Source organism: Malaclemys terrapin, chromosome 13 (assembly GCF_027887155.1).
Source record: "Malaclemys terrapin pileata isolate rMalTer1 chromosome 13, rMalTer1.hap1, whole genome shotgun sequence".
NCBI lineage: Eukaryota > Metazoa > Chordata > Testudines > Emydidae > Malaclemys > Malaclemys terrapin.
In genome coordinates, this window is record NC_071517.1 from 40,663,279 (window position 1) to 40,683,836 (window position 20,558).

Here is a 20,558-nt window from a genome sequence, read left to right on the forward strand (position 1 = left end):
GACCAAATTTGGTGGCCTCAGAGTGTGGCCAGCAACTTTCACTGGTGGCCGCTCTGACACTTTCCCCTGTAATCCTAAATCACTTTACGAGAAACCAATAAATATGCAGAGGTAAGCAGGGGAAACGGTCTTAGTATTGTGGGGAACTCTTCTGGCTTATACACCACGCTGATAGAATCGAATAGCAAAAGGAGCTGAGTCCTCGCTCCCACTCCCTTTACCTTGAGACCTGCCTGACTTCAAGGACTCCCCTTCCACTCTGGTGTCTGAAACCCCGACAAGGCTGGCCCCAAGATTCCTGCAGGGTCTGCAGCCCCAATTTTATTGCGATCACTCAGGACAGAGGCTAGGGTGTCGTATCCGCACTCTGGGGTGCTCTTTTCACTCCGGACGCATCCCCAATGCCGCTATTCAGCATTGCGTAAAGTTCAGAACAAATACGATTTATTAAACAGCAAGTAATAAAAAAAAAATTAAGGAAAAAATGGGAAAGAGGAAAGGAAAACATGATGTCATCCCACGCTGCCCAGGTTCCCTCCCTCGCTCTCCCCAGCTGCTCACCACACCCAGCTCCAGACTGCTCCAGCCGCAGCTTCCCTCTGCATCAATGCTTCTACTCCTCTGCCTCCAACCCAGCTCTGGCTGCTCCTCTCCCCTTAGCTCTGCCCTTCTCTGGTAGGCAGCTCCAGCTCACACAGAGAACTGGCACCTGACTCCCTTATTGGCCTGCCTGCCTCAGGGTTTTCTTTTTTCATTGGATCTTCCTGTCTTTTGGTACTGGGAGAAGCCAACCAACCCCTCCCCTGTGCACTAAGTTTCATTAAGGGGCCAACAGTCATGGGGTCAGGCAACTTCCTGGTGTGTGTGAGCTCCAAAGCATCCTTCAGGTGAATTATAAATTTCTTTGTTTACCCCTTTCTTCCTCTTGGTGATGGACGGCCAGATAAGAGTTTTCTAATACCCATAGTCGGTCCTTTGTCATCTCTCAGGACTTTGAGTGAGACAATCCCTTGAACTATGACATATTTCAGTAACAAAAACTTTGACATATGTCTTGGTCTTTATGGACAGATCCTCTTGTTTGAGCCTGCTGAGGGGTTTTGCCATAACAACAAATGTCCGGGGGTGTTTGCAGAGCACAAGTGCTGAAACTCAGAAACATCCCTGATTATTCACCTTCCCAACTAGCCAATTGCCCTGCATCCACAGCTGATTGATTGCTGCGAGATCCCACCCACCCAGGCCCAGACTCCCAGTCCTGGGGGAGTGTCCCGCAGGTCGGTGCTGACTGACAGCTGTTGCCAGCACTCTGCCACTGTGACAGCTGCCAACACTGCCCTCACCTCATGAGTATCCCCACCGCACCCCCTCCAGCACCTCTAACTCTACAACCCCCCGTCAGTTCCCACCCCCCATCAGCTCCCACCCCCCATCAGTGTCTTCTTTTGGGGCACCTGGAATATGGTCAGCGTAGCAACAAACATACATTAAAATCTCACCATTCTACATGCACTGGTGTCACACGCATTTCAACGGCACAATATTCAGCAGATCATGAGTTTTCCAATGATCCCTCACCAGGCACACTTTGCACACAAAATATCATAACCCTACACAAGTGGTGAACATGGGGTGCAGAGGTTATCACAAGAGGGATCAGTGTGGGGTGAGTGGGGCAACTCTCTGTCATGCCAACGCAGGACACGGTGGGACAGGGGGAGGGCGTGACCAGCTGGCTATCGAGGGCCGTGAAGGAAAGCAAGGAGAGGAGCCCCTCCCCAGGCTTGGTCCAGGTCCACTGGAGCTGCTGGGGAGAGGAACTCCTCCCTCGCCCCAGCCACAGGAGCTGCCACGGCTGGGGAGAGGTGCCTCTCACCCAGTCCCAAGCAGCTGTGGTGAGAGAGGGCTGGGAGGAGTCCTCTCCCCACCGCAGTCTGCACCCCAAACTCCTCATCTGCAGCCCCATCCCACAGTCTGCACACCTGGCCAGAGCCCTCACCCCTGGAGGGATAGCTCAGTGGTTTGAGCATTGGCCTGCTAAACCCAGGGTTGTGAGTTCAATCCTTGAAGAAGCCACTTAGGGATCTGGGGCAAAATCAGTACTTGGTCCTGCTAGTGAAGGCAGGGGTCTGGACTCGATGACCTTTCAAGGTCCCTTCCAGTTCCAGGAGATAGGATATCTCCATTAATTTAAATCCCTCTGTCCCAGCCCGGAGCCCCCCCCCACTCTCCAAACCTCTTGGCCCCACCCCCATATGAACTAGTATGGAGATGATGCACATGTAAGCAGAGTCAGGATGAGCTCTACCCTGACATCTGGTGGTGAATTATGGCGAGTGTGGAAAAGAACTCCAGGGGCTGATCTGGTTTGCATAGGCACAGCCACTCGCCTGGCCTGAAACAACAGCAACTCCAAGTGGTTACTTTGGCTGGTGTGGGATACCCAGTTTCTCTATTATTGGGGCAGGAAGAATAAAGTTTTGTTACCCTGATTCTGTGAATCAAGGCCAGTGGAACTGTTGTATGACAGAAGGACTGAGTGAGTCCTTCACCATTACCTAAGTAGCACTTGCTTGACAAGGGGCATGGGTTACCAAACCCAGTGAATTGAGAGAGGATGGGGTCAGGTATTTATATCTGATGATATGGGCTCTCTTTGAGGGTTTGAAACACCAATTGCACTACCTCCTCTCTCCACTGTTGAATGTCAGAGCTAACTTTGATTCCATTAGGAGTCTAGTTACAGGCAGCTCAGCTGAATTCACTTTGGCTTAATGGTGCACTAGCACTGGGGTACTATTGCTAAGAGCTGAAATCACAAAAGAGCTAAAGTTATTAAGAGCTGAGATCACTGAGACTGTGTTAACTAGTGGGGGAGCCTGAAGATACTAAGCGGCTGGTGGAGCAGCTAGCAGATTGGAGCCGCACAGGGACGGTTGGAGTGGAGCTGAGCGACTCACAGGGCGGTGAGCAGAGCGGAGCGGCTGGAGGAGCAGAGCGGAGCCTTGTGGGAGCGGCCCAAGGAACAGCTGAAGTGGAGCAGAGCTGAGTGGCTCACAGGTCGGTGAGCAGAGCGGAGCAGCTGCCAGAGCAGTTCGTGGACGGCGGGAGCGGCTCACAGGACAGCTGGTGGAGTGGAGCAGAGCAGCTCGTGGAGAAGGCTGCGGCGGAAACCCACAGAAAGGCAGCCAGTCGGTCTCGGATCATGTAAGGTGCCCCATAACACCCTGCGTGCCTCCTCCCCCCACCCCCCATTTGAACTCTGGGGCTGCACTGACCAGGGACAGAGACTTTGGGGGGTTGTTGGACTTTTGGGACTTTGGTGATCCTTGGGTTGCTGGACCCAAGAGACTTTGGGGTTGTTGGACTTTTGGGACCTTGGTGATTCTTGGGTTGCTGGTTTCAAGAACCAAAGGGAAAGGACACAGCCCAATTTGCTGGGGTGGGTTTTTTGCTCATGAAGCCTGTTTGTGTTGTTTTTCCAATTTAATGCTGATGTTGTTTACCTCATGTTATTAAACATTTTCTGTTACACTCAGACTCCGTGCTTGCGAAAGGGGAAGTATCGCCTCCTAGAGGCGCCCAGGGGGTGGTATGTAATTGTCCCAGGTCACTGGGTGGGGGCTCGAGCCGGTTTTGCATTGCGTTATTGAAACGGAACCCCTAGATACAGAACCCGGCCCTTGTTGCTGCCAACTTAGATGGGCAGAAGGGTTACACACATACGGGTGCATAGAACCAAATTCATTCCACACATGGATGTAAAAAATGAGGCAACACTGGTCACAGCACATAAGATGCTCAGAGTGAGTTTACACTAGGAAATCTGGTGGAGGGTCACAGAGATCTGCTGGCTAATCCCGACCTCACCTCCTAGCCTAGCCAGAACTTCAGAGGCTGATGCTGCGGAGGCAGAGGTGGGATCTCCAGGCCTCTGACAAAAGGTCCTGTGGGAATCAGTGCCTCTCAGTGGTGCTGTCTGAATGCGTTTATCCTATGATCCCCAAACACGTGATACCCCCGCACCCAGTTCCCCCTGATATCAAGCTGCACCAGCCCCAGCCATTCAATCCCCAGAGACATCTTCAGAACCCGAAGTCCTGATCCCTTAACATTTGATTCCCCCAGAGCCCAGCACCTTGGGGGATTTGGGGAGGGGAGGAGTTACCAGCCCCCAGGGACACTTGCCCAAAAGGGAACAGCTCAAGTCAGTGGGGAAGCCCAGCTCAGGGGCTGGTGGAAGATGGGGGTTGGGGACAGGTGTCTAGAGTGAAGGTGGGGTCTGGCCCAAGTGTCCTTCTCCTCATCTCCATGGCAGGGGGATCCTGGCTGGCAGGGATGGGGAGAGGGGGGAACTTCAGCCAGGCAGAGGGAGCAGCTGGTGGAGTTTCTTTCTCTCCCTTCCCCGACCTGTGGCCCATCAGCTCAGCAGCCAGGGCTGCAGCAGGGGGGAGGGGCTGATCGGGGCGTCTCCTCCTCTGCCTGGGGTTTGCTTAGACCAGGCAGAGCCAGTGGGTCACTGACCAGCTGATGCTTGGCTGCTGCTGGATCCTCACCCCAGTCATGGGCAGCTGGATGCTTGGGAGCCAAAAGCCCCTGACGTGTGTGGGAACGAGGAAATGAGGTTATTCCTATGGCCTAGTCAGGGCCCTGAGAGAATTTCCCTGCTGTGTGGGGGAGTCTCGGATGTCCAACATGGTGTTAGCTCCACTTGAAGCGTTTTCCGCACTGAGAACATCTCAGCGGTTTCTTCCCTGTACAGATTTCTAGATGCTTGATACTCCGGGAGCACCTAATGCTTCCCCCGCATTCAAGGCCTCTCTGCTGTGTGGGTCACTGAGGTGTGAAGTCAAATTGAATCTTTTTCTGCAGTCCGGCTATTCCTAGGCTCTCTCGTACCTCTGTGGATTCTCTGACTTTTAATAAGGGGTGATCGCTGAATGAAGCTTTCCCCACAGTCCAAGCACTGATGAGGTCTCTCTCCTGTGTGGATCCTTTGATGTGTTATAACGGCTGACTTCTACAGGAAACATTTCCGACAGTCGAGGCAATTCTGAGGTTTGTCTTAAGAAGGAATGTGAGGTGTGCAATAAGACGAGAGCTCCAATTAAACTTTTCCTACTTTCAAAATATTTATAGTGTCTTTCTCACATGTGGGTTTTCTCATGTTGAGTGAGTTTTGAGCTACAGTTACAATTTTCCCCACATTCCAAGCATATATAAGGTCTGGCTCTTGTGTGGATTCTCTGATGTCTAATAAGTTGTGAGCTTAGTATGAAACCTTTCCCACAGTCCAAGAACTTACGAGGACCCTCTCCTGTGTGAAGTGTCTGATGTGTAAGAAGTGCTGATCTCTGTGAAACCTTTCCCACAGTCCAAACACTTATGGGTTCTCTCTCGTGTGTTTATTTTCTGATGCCTCTTTAGGGCAGTAAACGATCTAAACTCCTACACGCCACAGGGGGCTTCAACAAGGGTACCCTTAACTCACCCACCAATATTGTTAATCTATCCAAACACACCCTTAACCCAGCAGAAGAGTCTGTCCTATCTCGGGGACTCTCTTTCTGCCCCACCACCCACCCGCACATGATACAATTCTGTGGTGATCTGGAAGCCTACTTTTGTCGTCTCCGACTCAAGGAATATTTTCAACACACCACTGAACAGCGCACTGACCCAAAGGAACCCTCCTATCAACAATACGAGAAGAAGAATTCTACGTGGACTCCTTCTGACGGTCGAAATGACAGAGTGGACTTCTACACAGAGTGCTTCCACAGACGTGCACAGGCTCAGATTGTGAACAAACAGCATCACTTGCCCCATAACCTCAGCCGCACAGAACGCAACGCCTTCCACGGCCTCAGAAACAAGCCTGACATTCTAATCAAAGGGGCTGACAAAGGAGGGGCTGCAGTCATCATGAATAGGTCGGATTATGAACAGGAGGCTGCCAAGCAACTCTCCAACACCACTTTCTACAGGCCACTATCCTCCGATCCCACTGAGACATACCAAAAGAAACTACACCAACTCCTCAAGAAACTCCCTGCTATAGCACGGGAACAAATCTACACAGACATACCCTTGACTGACTGCTCAGAAGGGGTAGACCTCTGTTCTTATGTCTTTCAGATCATCAGAGAAAATGGATGCCAGCTGAATAGCATTCAACGTACCATGCATTTACTGGCACAATAGGAATTATTTTTGTGTTCTATGGCCAAAATTGTTGTTAAAATTTGCATACCAACAGTCTTTGGAAGCAAGGACATGGAAGGTTAACCCATTCCCCATATTGCCCATGGGATCCTTCTGGCTACCTCAGATTTCTAGCCAGAGGGCTGGGGAGGGAGGAAAGCTATTGGACACCAGAGGTTGTACCGAGTGGACTCCTCAAAAGTGGGTGTGCTTGTCCTGGTTTGTTGCTCCAAAGCTCTGTAATAAAGTTCTTTTACTGGAAGGGTGTACATGGCATACATTGAATAATAAGACTAATGTACTGTATAATAGCAATGTGTATGTGTTCATTGTTGGGAAAAGGTGTATGAATGAAGACTGGAAGTTTCCTTTGTAGGTTAAAAGAACCCAAGAAGGGGAGAAGGAAAAAGAACAGAACGAGTTAACTGGAAAAAAATAACTAGCAAGCTCAGTCCAAAGATAAGATGCTGGCCCCATCCCAGGACAATGCCCACAGCTAAGACTTGGCTGACAGCCAAGAACAGGGGGGCCTGAATGTGCCCAAGCAACTATGAGATCTGCAAAACACTGCCAGGCATTAATGAAATGCGTTAGGTTTCTTTTCTCACAGATAAAAGAAGTGCTACCCAAAGACCCTAGCAGCCCTGCTGTTCATTGAAACAAGGAGACTGAGTCTATGTAAAGTCCATCAACAAAAGACTGCTTTGGCTCCATGCTGGAAAGGCCCTTTCTAAGTGCTGTTAACCACCAACACCGCTGTGAAGTGCCAAGGACTGCCTACCTGGAATGGACCCATGCTTCTCACTGTAAAAAGACCCCTCCACCTCGGGAGGGCTCTCCGACTGATAAGCCTATTTCTCCTTCTAGCTCTGCTGTGCCTTCTGGACAGCAGGAAAAAGGAAAAAAAGACAAGGTGAAGTGCTAGTAACCTCTCCCTTATCCACTGACAGACCTACTGTGCCTTTGAATTTTTTTAGAAGACACAAAACCATTACAGGGTGATGTGCTAGTAACCTCTCCCCTGTATAATGCTGAACCATGACTGTTTCAGGAAAAGAGAAGAAGGAACACTTGCTTCATTGGAACTACCAAAGTCCAGGGATTCCTGCCTACAAGAGACATTAAGAACTGACCCTGGTGAAGAAACAAAGAATTATACACTGGCAGGAAGAAACTTGTGGAACCCATGCTTGGGAATGTGGTATAGTACTACACAAAAAAGAAATGTATTAGGATATCAATGAACTGTGATTAACACTACACTAGGGACTGTTAAATTTTCATTACCCTTATCCAATTTCCAGATCACCTCTACATACCCAAATTGCTCACAGGGGGCTGCCATTAGATTAGCACAACAGAGGGCTTGGGTTATTTCCTCTAGAAAGAAAAGTGACTTGACCGGATCCCTATGAGATGGGGCCAATAGTGCAGCAGCAGTTTGGAATATTTTTAAGAACCAAAACATGATGAGAAATTGGGGCACAGCTAACCCAGGTACAGGCTGGAATTGGTGAGTTACATATTATCTCCGCCCTTAGTTCTATGACCCAGAAGTTGCTGACAGAAACGGTATTGAATATCACTGAGGCTGGGAAGGCATTGCAGTGGGATCTAGCATGTTCAGAAATTCAGGATTTCCTGAATGACCAGCTAATGGCCATTCGGAATGATCTAGAGCATCAGGCTTGGCCCACTGCCCTTACAGACACATCAGGAGTACCATCTGATCTGTGGCCATGGAGACATACTTGGAAACTTTCTGGGTGGAAGTGCAAACATTCTCAATGCTCCTTCCAAGCATATGAACCAATTAGGGGGGGACTTGTGCTCGCATCGGGGAAAAATATTGTTTCTATGTAATCATTCTGGCTTAATTGAGCAGGATTTACAAGCCATTAAGAATGCTGCTGTTGTTTTCCATGCTGTATCTCTTGATCACACCTTTAGTTTTGAGAATCTGCTTCTAGACCTTGGGTCATGGTTTACGGGGCTCTTTCGAACAATTGTTAAATGGATTCTTTTCTTTCTTTTTTTCTATGTGTTATTTGGACAATGATACAATGTGCCAAATGCCTATGTAATGCTATGATCAAAAGCTCTGCTGTCCGTAAGAAAACCCAGTATCTGTCCCTCCAGCTTGATTGCAAATTGCGTAACAGGCCTGACAATTTTTGAATTTGTCAGGCTCGAAGGGGGGACTGTGAAAGTTACTAGTCACCCCCCCTTAACAGAGCAGCCTTTATGTCAACCAGTGGCCATTAGGGGGAAGCAGACACTTCAAGTACACAGTAGCCTGAACTTTTCAACTGTTTTCCCTTCAAGGCCTTAAGGTAGTTGGAGCTGGTCCCAAGCTGGTTTTCACCGACCAGATAGCAAAAGCACGGGTCGGACCACCACCAATCAAGTGTTAACACTGCAAGGACCTTGGTCTGAATGTGTATAAAGGATCTGTAAAATGTGTGTAAGACAGAGTTTTTGTACCAAGGTGCAAAGCTCTCTCTTCTTCTGCAGAATAAAGCAAGTCTTCCTTATCCCTGTCCGGCTGTTATTGGCTCTCAGCTAGGTGGACCTGATATTTCGGTAACACTATCTTCAAGACACCACCGACTTCCTGAGGAAACTACAATGCATTGGTGTCACGGAGTGTTGGGGAACTCAGGGCCCTGCACCCCCGGCTTCCTGCGATTCACCATTACTCTCAGCCAGCCAGTAAAGCAGAAGGTTTATTTGGATGACAGGAATACAGTCCAAGACAGGTCTTGCAGGCACAGACAACAGGATACCTCTCAGTTAGGTCCAGCTTGGGGTCCCAGGGCATCCCAGCCCACCCCCCTTTGGGGGGTCAGAGCCATCTTTGCCTCCCAGCCATCTCTCCAGCTCGCTTCCCACACTCTGCCTTCAGCGACCCCTCCCACAGCCTTTGTTCAGTTTCCCGGGCCCCGGAGTCACCTGGCCTCCAACCCCTTCCTGGGTTCTCATGTTACAAGCTCAGGTATGTTCCCTCGGGCAGACTCCCATCCCCCGATGCAGACCATCCTAGCCACACTCGCCTGTCAGCATTCACACACCCCAGCAAGAACAGGCCCAGTTCGTCACATCTCTCCCCCCTTCGAGACCGAACTGAGCAGGGTCACTTTAGCCAGTGACCTGGGGAAGTTCGAACCTACCCCCGTTCCCATGGATGCCCCCGCATCCCTCCCATTCCTTGGTGAGAATTACACCAGGCCCCTCCAGTTTCATGCCCCCCCTTAGGTTGGGGGTGCTTGATGGCACTCGCAGTTCGCATGTGGGAAGGTTTATGCGGCCTGTGCCCTTTTCCCACCCCCATACCTCGAGGGCTCCAACTGGGCTGTGGTCTTCTCCCAGCGCTCCAGTCTGGAGGTCTGTGCTTTGGGCTCTCTTGGTTTAGAGCCGCCCTTTTAACCTTGGCCACCCTCCGGAAAGGCTCCTCTATGCTGGGCAAGGGTCCTAAAGCTGTTTTCCCCTTGTCCCAGGCCTTCCTCCCCCTCTGACAGGGGTCACAGGATCCGCAGTACTGTCGGACAGTAACAAAGACCCCAGGGCAGTAAAAGCTCCGTAGCAGCCTCTGCTGGGTACGCCAGGTTCCCTGGTGCCTTGAGAGAGGAATGTCATGGGCCCGGCACAGCAGCTGGCGGCGATACTTCTCGGGTACCACCAGCTTCCTCCTGATCCCCCCGACTCCATTTTCCCTGGGGGAGCCCATTCTCGGTACAGGAACCCCTTCTCCCACAGGAACCTTTTCCGGCCACCTCGTCCCATGGTCTGTACCGCATTGAGGTCGGCCAGGTCCCTTATCTTCCGCAAGGAGGGATCTCTCTGTAACTCGGCCTGGAACTCAGCAGCTGGGACAGGGATGGCCACCTGCTCTTTCTCGCCCGCTGGGTCCGAAGCTGCAGCCTCCCTGAGCCGTGTCCCTGGGCGTTCCCTCCCCACCAGGTTAGGGTCCTGCGCCTCAGGCAAGGCACCCCCCCCAAGGCCAGGGCGCAGTGCCCCTCGCCGGCTCTGACTGCGGGTCACAAGTAAGGCGGTCTGGGGGCTGCTTGGCCAGTCCTCTAGGTCCCCCCCCATCAACACCTCAGTGGGCAAATGGTGGTGCACTCCCACGTCCTTGGGGCCCTCCTTGGCCCCCCATTTCAGGTGTACCCTCGCTACGGGAACCTTGAATGGGGTCCCGCCCACCCCGGTCAGGGTCAGGAAGGTGTTGGGCACCACCCGATCTGGGGCCACCACCTCGGGCTGGGCCAGTGTCACCTCTGCGCCCGTGTTCCAGTATCCATAAACTTTCTTCCCATCCACCTCCAGGGGAACAAGGCACTCGCTCCGCAGGGACAGCCCCGCGCCAACCCTGTAAACGGAGAACTTTGAATCCGGAGCATCTGGCCCCCCAGAGAAGCTGGCCTGGGGCCCTTCTCTCTCTTGAGCAGTTGATAAGCTGCCAGCCCCTCTTGCGTGAGAAGCCTGCCCCTCGTCCGTCTGGGCCTCTACCAAGTTAACCCGGTGCGGGTTCGGTCTGCTCAGTCTGTCCTTGAGCTTGGGGCACTGGGCCCGAACGTGGCCTCTTCGGCCGCAGTAATAGCAGCTCATGTCCCGTGGGTCCCCTCGAGCCGGTCGGTTGTCCCTGACGCTGGGCATTCCCCGTGGGAGGGGATTCCCCATATTCCCCCTTTGGGAGGTCCCAGGGCGACTCTCTCTCTGCATCGCGGCGGGCCTGTTCCTTTGGGGCTCCTCCCTGTCACCCCCTGACCGGCTCTTTACAAACTCATCAGCCAGCTGCCCTGCGTGTCGCGGGTTCTCTGGCTTTCTGTCCACCAACCACAGCCTCAGGTCGGATGGGCACCGCTCATACAGTTGCTCCAGTACCAGCAGTTTAATCAGGTCCTCCTTCGTCTGGGCCCCACCAGCCTACTTGCTGGCGTATCTTTCCATGCGGACGGCTAGTTGCAGATATGAGATCTCAGGGGTTTTATCCTGACTCCGGAACCTTTCCCGGTACATCTCAGGAGTCAGCCCAAACTCTCGTAGCAGGGCCTTTTTGAATAGTTCGTAGTCCCCTTTCTCTGCCTCTCCCAGTTGGCGGTACAATGCCACGGATTTGGGGTCCAGTAAGGGGGTAAGGACCCGGAGTCTGTCCGCGGGATCAACCCGGTGCAGCTCGCAGGCCGTCTCAAAGGCCTCCAGGAAGTCATCCATGTCCTCCCCCTCCTTGCGTGGGGCCAGGATGCACTTATCAAAGCTCCGTGCAGTCCTGGGTCCCCCCTCACTCACCGCAGCCGGGGGTTCGCTGCCCTTCAATCTCGCCAGTTCCAGGTCATGCTGACGCTGTCTCTCATTCTCCTCCCGTTCATGCTGATGCTGTCTCTCTTTCTCCTCCCGTTCACGCTGATGCTGTCTCTCTTTCTCCTCCCGTTCATGCTGTCTCTGTTGTTCACGATCCTCCAGCTCTCTCAGTTTTAGCTCTTTCTCCCATTCCAGCCAGTTCCGCTCCATGGATGCCGAACGTCGCCGGGAGGATCCTCTGCTGGCCGGCGGGCTTCGCCGGGGGGATCCCCTGCTGGCCGGGGGGGTCACGGCGCCTTCGGTATTTGCTGGGCTCCTCCCCACCCTTCCCCTAGGCATAGGAAGGAGGGGTCTCGGGAAGCCCTCAGCAGCCGGCTGACCACTCCCAGCTGGGACAGACACTGGTGCCTGCGCTGCATTTGCCAGGCTGCTTCCCTGAGACACAGGGATCAGTTCATTCGCGCGATCTTCCGCCTCCAGCTGGGCAATGAGCTGTTCTTTGGTGAGCCTCCCAATGCACAGCCCCCTCTGCTTGCACAGCTCCACCAGGTCGCTCTTAAGCCGCTTGGCATACATCTTCCTGCTGGCCACTCACAGGCCTGTGTGCTCACAGCTCCCCACAGTTCCCAGGGAGACCCCTAGTGTGCCAGCCCTTCTCGAGGTCACCGCCTCTCTGCCAGGGTCGAGCTGCAGACTCCTCCGCCCCTGGGACCACTCGCTGCGATCCCCCCGGGGAACCCTGTTACTGCAAAAGTCCTTCTCGCTGGTCACACACTCCCAGGGGTAATAACCGTCTCTCTCTCACTCTTCAGCACGCCTGGTCCCCGTCAATCCCCCTTCGTTTTACTGCTCCCCAGTCACTTACTGCAGGAAGCGCCGTCCACGGGGTGCAGTAGATCCCGCCGCTGCCACCAGTTGTCACGGAGTGTTGGGGAACTCAGGGCCCTGCACCCCCGGCTTCCTGCGATTCACCATGACTCTCAGCCAGCCAGTAAAGCAGAAGGTTTATTTGGATGACAGGAATACAGTCCAAGACAGGTCTTGCAGGCACAGACAACAGGATACCTCTCAGTTAGGTCCAGCTTGGGGTCCCAGGGCATCCCAGCCCACCCCCCTTTGGGGGGTCAGAGCCATCTCTGCCTCCCAGCCATCTCTCCAGCTCGCTTCCCACACTCTGCCTTCAGCGACCCCTCCCACAGCCTTTGTTCAGTTTCCTGGGCCCCGGAGTCACCTGGCCTCCAACCCCTTCCTGGGTTCTCATGTTACAAGCTCAGGTATGTTCCCTCGGGCAGACTCCCATCCCCCGATGCAGACCATCCTAGCCACACTCGCCTGTCAGCATTCACACACCCCAGCAAGAACAGGCCCAGTTCGTCACAATTGGTGATCTTCCTGAAAACACCATCCTGGCCACCATGGATGTAGAAGCTCCCTACACCAATATGACACATGACGATGGGCTACAAACCGCCAGGAACAGTATCCCTGATGAGGCCACAGCACACCTGCTGGCTGAGCTTTGTGACTTTGTCCTCACCCACAACCATTTCAGATTTGGGGACAACTTATACCTTCAAGTCAGTGGGTATACATATGGCCCCACAGCATGCCAACATTTTATGGCCAACTTAGAACAACGCTTCCTCGGCTCTCATCCCTTAGAGCCCCCTCCTCTACTTGCGCTACATTGATGACATTTTCATCATATGGACCCATGGGAAGGAGGCCTTTGAAGAATTCCACCAGGATTTCAACGATTTCCACCCCACCATCCACCTCAGCCTGGACTAGTCCACACAAGAGATCCTGGACACCACAGCAAATAAGTGATGGTCACATAAACACCACCCTATATCGGAAACCTACTGACCGCAAAGTTTACCTACCTGCCTCCAGCTTCCATCCAGATCTTGGGAGGCAGACCAGTCCTCGCATACAGACAGCCCCTAATCTGAAGCAAATACTCACCAGCAACTACACACCACACCACAGAAACACTAACCCACGAACCAATCCCTGCAACAAACCCCATTGCCAACTCTGTCCCCATATCTATTCTAGCGACACCATCACAGGACCCAACCATATCAGCCACACTATCAGGGGCACATTCAGGTGCACATCTACTAAAGTAATATATGTCATCATGTGCCAGCAATGCCCCTCTGCCATGTACATTGGCCAAACCGGACAGTCTTTACGTAAAAGAATAAATGGACACAAATCAGGATTGGTAACATACAAAAGCCAGTAGGAGAACACTTCAATCTCCCTGGACATTGAATAACAGATTTAAAAGTAGCCATCCTTCAACCAAAAAACTTCAGAAACAGACTTCAGAGAGAAACTGCAGAGCTACAGTTCATTTGCAAACTTAACACGGTCAATTTGGGCCTCAATAGGACTGGGAGTGGCTGGCTCACTACAAAAGCAATTTTCCCTCTCTTGGTATTGACCCCTCCTCATCAGTCATTGAGAGTGGACCACATCCACCCTGACTGAATTGGCCTTGTCAACACTGGTTCTCCACTTGTAAGGTAACTCCCTTCTCCTCATGGGCCAGTATATTTATGCCTCTATCTGTAATTTTCACTCCATGCATCTGAAGAAGTGTTTTTTTTTACCCATGAAAGCTTATGCCGAAATAAATCTGTTAGTCTTTAAGGTGACATCTGACTCCCCATTTTCTTATTAAGGGCTGATTTCCAATGGAAACCATTCCCGCAGTCCAGACATTTATAGCATCTCTCTTCTATGTGCATTCTTCAATGATTATTAAGATTTCTGCTGTTACTGAAGCTGTTCCCACATCCCAAGCATTAATAAAGTCTCTGTCCTTTTTGGCTTGCCTGATGTGTAACAAGGCCTGATCTGAGTCAATTACATGCAAGTTCCTTAATCCTTTCTTGTCATGTGTCACAGAAGTTTAGATCCTGTATGGATTCTCCCATGTTTAATGAGGTGTGATGTCTGTCTGAAAATTTTCCCACAATCCAAGCTCTTATTGGGATCTCTCTCCTGTGTGGATCCTCTGATGTTTAACCTAGGCTGATCTCCATGTGAAACTTTTCCCATAGTCCAAGCACTTGTGGGGTCTCCCTCCTGTGTGGATTGCCTGATGTTGAACAAGCTTTGACCTCTTTATGAAACTTTTCCCACAGTCCAATCACTTGTGATGTCTCTCTCCTGTGTGGACTGCCTGATGATAAAGAAGGTCTGTCCTTCGTATGAAACTTTTCCCACATTCCAAGCACTTGTGGGGTCTCTCTCCTGTGTGGATTGCCTGATGACAAACAAGGTCTGACCGCGTGGGCAGCGCTCTGGGGGTGGAGCTGTGCGCTTCCGCGGAGCAGTGTGTCTAGATCTGCGTGGAGCCAGACACGCTGCTCTGAGTAGCATGGTAGGGGAGACAGGGACGTGCCGTGGGATAAGTGGCAGCAGCTCCCGGGGGGCAGTCAGGGAACAGGGAGCAGGGTGGGTTGTATAATGGTTGGGGTTCCGGGGTGGTGGTTAGGGGCGGGTGGGTCTCTAGAGGGGGCGGTCAGGGAGCAGGGGGGGTTGGATGGGGTGTGGGAGTCCCGGGTGTCCGTCAGGGGGTAGGGGGATGGATAGGGGTTGGGGCTGTCAGGGGACAGGGAGCAAGGGGGGTTGGGTGGGAGGGTTCTGGGTGGCATAGTTAGGGTGGGGAGTCTCCGGAAGGGGTGGTCAGGAGACAAGGAGTGGGGGTGGTTGGATGGGGTTTGGGATTCTGAGGGGGGCAGTCAGGAGGTGGGAAGTGGGAGGGAGTGGATAGGGGGCAGGGCCAGGCTGTTTGCGGAGGCACAGTTTTCCCTACCTCGCCCTCCATACAATTTTACAACCCTCATGTGGCCCTCGGGCCAAAAAGTTTGCTCACCCCTGTGCTAAGTCCTTTAAGTTACTTGCACCCCTGACCATTAGGAAGGAAACAGACGCATGAGGGGAAGGCTGGTAGCAGAACCTCAAGTCTCCCATGCCAGGGGGAGTTCAGGATTTAGCCAAAACCAACGTCGGTGGAGTTGAGGATGTCGGCTGGTTCCTCTTCTTTGGTTTGTCCTGCTTAGCTTCCCTTTCAGGCTCAGGATGATGAAGGCGCAATGGTCCGAGGAGACAGCGGGTGTGAGACATTCCCCAGGGTACAATCTGGACTGTTGAACTGCTTACTTCTCCATCCCAGGGCATGTTTTACACTGCTTCCCAGGGTCAATAAAAATCAATGATTTAAAAAAAAAATCAAGAAAATCAGATTTTTGTTATTTAAATTGGATTTTTTTGATAATTTTTTCCTCAAAAACCATTTTATCTAAAGATAATTTAATTAAGATACATTATAGCTCAAAGATCTCTCATCATGGAATAGGGATTATAAATTCCAATTCTATAGTATAAGACAATATAGACATGTCATGTTTAAAAAAAGTTTTGTAAATAAGTTCCTCTAGTTCTTGCATTAAGGACCCAGTCGTATTGGGTTCCACAGGCTTCTGTATAGATTACTTAGGTTAATCTCTCTATTTACCCAATGGGACTCAGTGCTCAGTCTAGAAGATACCATCAGAGATGCTTAGTTTGCCAGTTCTCAAACTGTGGCTTTGTGTCTCCAAAGGTAACATGCTTGTTAACAGTAAAAATGTTTTAAAATAAATTAAAATACAGAGGTGAGAAATAACAGACCTCACCTCTATTGTCCCTCTGCAAATTTGTGTACAGAGTTAATCCCTTACAGCTCTCCAAAATTGCAAAGTTTCAAAAAAAAAACAAAAAAACGTTCAATGAATACCAGACGGTTGGAGGCAGAACACATCTGGAGGAGGAGAAGTCTGGAGACAAATGTGAGAAGAGAGGGACATTCGCTTTTCTGTTAAAATATTATATGTTTGCTGTTGAAGAAACAAATCCAGAATACAGAACGTTGTTGTTTTAGTTAAATAAAACAATTTAAATGTCTGTCTGGTGATGATTTCCTCCTAATACAGCATGGCAAGAAAATCCTCCAACTATTAATGATTAACCTGTTGAATTGGAGATAGTTCACTCCTAATGACTTCATAAATATCTGCTTCAATTACCTTTGGTAATGAAATAACCAAACAAACATTCATTGTCGGATATAGCTGTAAAACTCATCTGAAAAGTTTTCAAAATAAATCACTGTTTACAAATGTACAGTGTGGACCTTCTAAAAATGAAACCTACATCTATCTCTGCGTTGTGAACGGGGCCGGTGCAACCATTTAGGCGACCGCTAGGGCACGAGGATTTCGGGGGCACCATTTTCTTCGGCAGCGACCGTGGCAGCCGGGTCTTTGGCCGCCCCAGTCGCTGCTGGCATTTAGGCAGAGGGAGCTGGGGCAGTGGAGCGCGGAGAGGGCCGCCTGCAGAAAGGGGGTGGGGCGGCATGTAGGGGAACTCCCCGCCCCACCTCCTCCCCAATCAGCTTAGGCACCGCAAGCCTGGGAGGTGGGAGAAGTGAAGCAGCGACTGTGTGCTCGGGGAGGAGGCGGGGCGGGCGGCACGCAGAGGAACTCCCCGCCCCAGCTCACCCCTACCCCACCTCCTCCCCGAGCACGCTGTGGCTGCTTCACTTCTCCAGCCTCCCAGGCTTGCGGTGCATAAGCTCATTGGCGCCGCAAGCCTGGGAGGCGGGAGAAGTGAAGCAGCGACAGTGTGCTCGGGGAGGAGGCGGGGCAGGGGTGAGCTGGGGCGGGGGGGTGCCTCAGGGTGGGAGGTGGGGAGCTGCCGCAGGGGGACGCCTCAGGGCGGAGGTGCCGCGGGGGGGGGGCGCCTCAAGGCGGCGGAGGGGAGCTGCCACGGGGAGAGAGCGCCTCAGGGCAGGGGGCTCAGGGACGGGGGGTGCAAAGTGGAAGTTTAACATAGGGCGCGAAACATCCTTCCACTGGCCCTGGTTGTGAAGAATATGTATTAAGGTTATAACAACCAACAAGAATACATTTTTATGTAGAAAACCATGATTAAATCAAGTCTTCCTGACTAGTGATTTAAATCAAATCCACCCTGCTGCTTCCCTGTGTGAACAACAAACCCCTCCACGCTCTGCTCCCACACAGCCACCAGCCTTCAAAGTCACTCCTGGCTGCACTGCACTGAGTGCGACCAGCCAGACACTCAGGAATGTACCAACCAACACAGCAACATCAGCCAGTTCTCTATTCCCAGCCTTGCACCCCGGGAATGTGCATCTTGGACTGCTCAGTCTGTCCACTGCACTGGACAAACTCAGTAATTAGTGGGTCGCCCCCATAAAGGGGCCGGATTAGGCCATAGCCTTGTTCTCTCCAGTCAAATCCCCCAAACGCTTCAATGAAAACACACAGATCCAGACAAAACACTAAAACCAGTTTATGAACTGGAGCAAGGGGGTTTTCAGGGATTACAAGAGAGAAAGATGTAAAAGGTCAGAACCGGATAAAACTATAAAATTAAAACATGCATTTTAAATCCTAAATTTTACCAATCTAAGTCCTTGGTACACTTGCGAGTTGCAGCGCTGTAAAGCCGCTCCCAGCGCTGTAACTCACTCCCCGTCCACACTGGCAAGGCATTTGCAGCGCTGTATCTCCGTGGTTGCAGCGCTGCATGTACTCCACCTCCCCAAGAGGAATAGCGTCTATTGCACTGCTGCTGCAGTGCTGCGGCGCCAGCGTGGCCATCCAATGCGCTGTGACTGGCCTCCAGAAGTATTCGGCAGTATCCCACAAAGCCTGTTCTAGCCACTCTGGTCATCAGTTCAAACTCTACTGCCCTGGCCTCAGGTAACCAATCATGTGACCCACCCTTTACATTCCCCGGGAATTTTAAAAATCCCCTTCCTGTTTGCTCAGCCTGGCATGGCGTGCAGTGCTATCAGCGAATCTTTCCAGGTGACCATGCCTCCACGCGCCAAGCGAGCCCCAGCATGGAGCAATGGCGACTTGCTGGACCTCACCAGTGTATGGGGGCAGGAAGCTGTCCAGTCCCAGCTGGGCTCCAGCATAGGAATTCCGATACCTTCGGGAAGTATCAAAGGACATGATGGAAAGGGGCCATGACTGGGATGCCCTGCAGTGCAGGATTAAAGTGAAGGAGCTGCGGAGTGCCTACCGCAGCCCGCGACACAAACGGCCGCTCGGGTGCTCCCGCCGTGACCTGCCGATTCTACAAAGAGCTGGATGCGATACTTGGGGTTAACCCCACCTCCACTCCGAGCACTTCCATGGACACTTCAGAGCCGGTGGGGGGGGAGGAGGAGGAGGAAAATGGGAGTGAGGGTGGTGGGGCGGATGGAGACACCCCAGAGTCCCTGGAGCCATGCAGCCAGGAGCTCTTCTCGAGCCAGGAGGAAGGTAGCCAGTCGCAGCGGCCGGTACTTGGTGGAGGACAAACAGAAGGGCAGGTTCCCGGTAAGCGGGTTTTTTTCCGGGAAGGAATTTTTTCTGTGCGGGCTCTTTGGGAGAGGAGGGTTAGGCATGCATGCCTAGATGAAGAATAGTGCATTGATGTGGTTTATCACATCACGGTAATCGGCCTCGGTAACGTCCTCGGATGTCTCATCCAGAACGCGTGCAATGCGCTTGCGCAGGTTTATCAGGAGAGCCACCGTGGTCCTTGTCCCAGCCAGGCTAACGTGTCCGCGCCACTGTGCCGCAAGGGGCGTGGGGACCATTGCTGCACACAGGCAAGCTGCATATGGGCCAGGGCAGAAGCCGCATTGCAGTAGAAGACCCTCCCTTGCTTCCCAGGTCACCCTCAGCAGCGAGATATCGTCCAGGACGAACTCCTGTGGAAAATGTTTGGACAGTGTTCAGTCTAGGTGCCCCCTGAAGCTGTTGGCTCTCCCCAAGGCACAGACACCCAGAGGACAGTGCAGCCCAGCCCTGAAACAATCAGTCCCCCTTACTCACCATTTTGAGGCTCCCGTGGGATATGTGTGCTGTTTCGGACGGGAAAATTATGCTATTGTGTAGACCCTGTGTGTTTTCTACTCCTTAAGTGCGGGGGGAATCACTACTCTGTCTGGTATAAACAATGCTGCTTCTGTTAAATGTTGCATTTTGCCTATACAGCTGCATCAACCTTGAGACCTCAGCCGTCCCTTTTATCGCCTGCTCAAAGCCTGCAAAGACTCAGGAAGAGACGGCGAAAAAGCAAAGACATGCTGCAAGAAGTGATGCGGCAATCTATTAAAGAGAATGAGAAAGCACAGAACTGGAGGGAGAGAGGAAGCAGGATCCGCCAGGAAAACGTAGCGCACTGGAGGCAAAGCATGGAGCACTGGCAGCAAAGCACGGATCGTCTCATAAGCATCCTGGAGCGCCAAGCACACGCTATCCAGGAGCTCGTAGCCATGCAGAAGGAGCAGTACCAGAAATGCAAACGCGACCCACCCCCGACAGCTCTTGTCCCAAAACCCTTTCCGTTGTGCCCCTCTGTCACCTCCAACCCACTTTCCCCAACTTCTGTGTTTTTCACACCACCAGCTGCCTCCAGCACCAGTATCTTCACCACGCAGCTCTGAAAACCACGACCCTTACCCTCTGCACTCAACCCCCATCACCATGCAGGATAGCTGTCCTGAAGTGCAGCACTCACTGCACAGCACACCAGACAGGACATATGCGAATCTGTGATTGTACCGATCCCCACTCCACCCCCTTGTTTCTTTTCAATAAATAAATTTGTTTTCTTTTTAATAAATGGATTTTTTGGCTTTGAAAACATTTTTTATTATTGCATAAAGTAAAAGACTCCTTAGCCCAGGAAATAAACAGGCACTGCAAGTCTGCTTGTCTGCTTAGCAAACACTGATTCCTAAAGATTGGAACTACTGCACTTCACTCCCATGCAGGGCACCAGATATCACTGCTGGTTTTCAGCCTCAAATTGCTCCCTCAAGGCATCCCTAATCCTTGCAACTCCGCGCTGGGACACTATAATAGCCCTGACCTCTGGCTGTGCAAATTCAGCCTCCAGTATTGAACCTCGGAGGTCTATGCCTGAGTGAAGCTTTCACCCTTCCCTTCACAAATATTATGGAG

The 20,558-nt window shown here is 51.9% G+C and overlaps 1 protein-coding gene across 1 annotated transcript in view; it reads right to left on the reverse strand.

Annotated features, from left to right (window-relative positions):
- The window catches only part of LOC128848230 (zinc finger protein 436-like), a 51,831-nt gene that overhangs the window by 23,031 nt on the left and 8,242 nt on the right, over window positions 1-20,558 (reverse strand). The gene's annotated exons all lie outside the window — the stretch shown is intronic.